The 2285-nt window shown below is 47.2% G+C and overlaps 1 non-coding gene across 1 annotated transcript; it reads right to left on the reverse strand.

Annotated features, from left to right (window-relative positions):
- Positions 1–591: 591 nt before the first annotated feature.
- Positions 592–776, reverse strand: LOC123360519. The gene has a single exon (XR_006576029.1). It is a non-coding gene; the product is annotated as a U2 spliceosomal RNA (small nuclear RNA).
- Positions 777–2285: the final 1509 nt, after the last annotated feature.

The raw sequence follows: 2285 nt of genomic DNA on the forward strand, positions 1-2285 counted from the left end.
GGCTCTTCCCCCGGGCTGCCTGCAGGGGCTGGTCCCTACCCCCTTCCGGAGTCATAAACACTGTAGGAGCAGGCAACCAGCGGGAGTTCCCCTCCTCCCCACGTGCGGTGGGGCTCAGGCTTCAGGCTTCTGCTCTGGGATGGTGGGCGGCAGGCTCAGTCAAGATAAATGGAGCGTAGGCTGGGTGGGGAGAAGTCTGTGTAACTCATCCAGTTATTGATATACATGTGACCTTGAATATTACCAATCTGTGTCCCCCCCCACACACGTCCCCCCCCCCCCACAACCCCCCCCAACCAACCATCTCCCAAACAGACCCTCAGTCTGGAAAGCATTCATCCCTCATGTTGTTGAAAAAACTCACAGCAAACAGAAGAATCTCAGCTTTTAAAACAATTTTCCAGCAAGACAAAGAAACTCACAGCTGTAGACTCAGAAAACACTCCCAAGGAATTTTAACAATATGTTGTTATGAAGAACTTAAGTGCTAAAGAAACCTGATTTTCCAACTATTTTAAAAAAAATCTTCTCAAATCAGCATCTTTAGAGTGAATCTTATTCTGCTTTTTTAACCACACAATTCTCCCCAAAAGGAGAGGCACTGGTCCTGGAAATAGTGCAATACCAGGTCAATGCATGGGGTGGTCAGAGCAAGCTCCTATTCCATCCCCTTGTTCCAAAAATCAATTTAACATACAGTCCTTAAATAAAGGACTTATCAGATATTAAACTGATAAGAACAGATTTAAATTTTATTAGAGAATATTTAAAATAAACGATACAAAGTGTTTGAAGCGTCAGTTATTGTGTCATTGGGGGTAACATACAGGTTGTGGGGGGATGTTAGCATTTTGGTGTTAGGCAGCATATACATATACACAGTCTGTCATGTCCCCAATGCGGGGTATACGGTGGGAGAGTTCAAGGTACAGCCAGCAAGCAGTGAGGGCACATCACTCATACAAACAGGTTATGGATAGTCGTGGGCGTGAGTAAATGAGCGGACTGGGTAATGGTGATAGGGTGCCCCTCACAGGGCAGAGTTCAGTTTGGTTGGTTCAGGGGATAAAGTCCAACAGCGGAAGTTTACAGGTCTCTTCCCCCTTGCGGGTGTGTGGAGTCACGCCGGCTCACTCTTGGTATTGACGATGGCCGGTGACATGCTCTGTGTAAATGTCTCTGGACCACCGAATAGCGTCTGAGACCATTAGGCATCTCATGAGCCGCGCATAGCGACAGCCCACCCCACAGGTCCGCAGCACGCGCTCATTAAGGGGGTCCCAGGCACCCAAGGCCCCAACGATCAGAGCGTCGGTGTAGACCTCGTAGCCCACTTTTGATCTTAGCTCTAAAGAGCTGAAAAGCGATGCTGGGAGAATCGGATAGTAGGCAGCCGCTCTTCCCCCACTGCTTTCTACTTCAGCACGAGGAGCTCCCAGACACGCACCAAACACCATTCACGAGGCTTTGATAACTAGGTAACTAACTGATGATCACTTCCCCGAAATGACTCCACTGGAAGAATTCAAAGCAAGAGCCCTTAACACACAATTCTGTTCAAAGACAGAGACGTCTTTCAGCCTCCTTCCTCTTGCTGGTTTCCCTGTACATGCTTAATTTGCATAAACCCACCCACTGACCTGTGACTAACAATCTCTTGCTGTTTTAACTCTTACAGCAAAACAGGCCAAAGAAAGCCTATGCAAGCGCTATCCCGCAGCCCCCAATGCTCTTTTCTGCTCCTTCTCAAACGTACAGTCATCAGGCACACACAAGAGTTTTGCTCCATACCAGTCCAGTTTCTTGTCTAACCACTGCACACACATGGTATAACCCTACCCTGAGCTGATTCCTGACTTTTGTGCTCAATACAGGAAAACAAGAATTGAGAGAGAAGCTGGGCAGGGAAGTCTTCCTCAACTTGCACTTCACTCCCCAAGGGCCTTTCGGGGTCTTCTGTGAACTTCAGGTTCCATTTGATTGCCAAGGTTTATGGTCTTATTAATTAGCCATCTCCTAATGCAAGGATGCTACATGTCAGCCTAAAGATCGATTTTCCAAAAGAGCTGAGAAACAGAACTAAAGCTGAGCACGAAGTGTTACATTTACATGAGCATCCAGAATCTGACTGTGCCCTGGCAAGTTCAATGCTTCCGAAAGAAATCAGAAAATAAGGAGCCCGTCAGGGCCCCCTGCTAGCACCCAGATCTAGTCAATCTGCAGGGAAATAAGGAAAAGGCGATGAATAAAGAAGTCAGGAAATAACAAGTAAATGAAGAGATTTC

Source organism: Mauremys mutica, unplaced genomic scaffold (assembly GCF_020497125.1).
Source record: "Mauremys mutica isolate MM-2020 ecotype Southern unplaced genomic scaffold, ASM2049712v1 Super-Scaffold_100270, whole genome shotgun sequence".
Classification (NCBI taxonomy): domain Eukaryota; kingdom Metazoa; phylum Chordata; order Testudines; family Geoemydidae; genus Mauremys; species Mauremys mutica.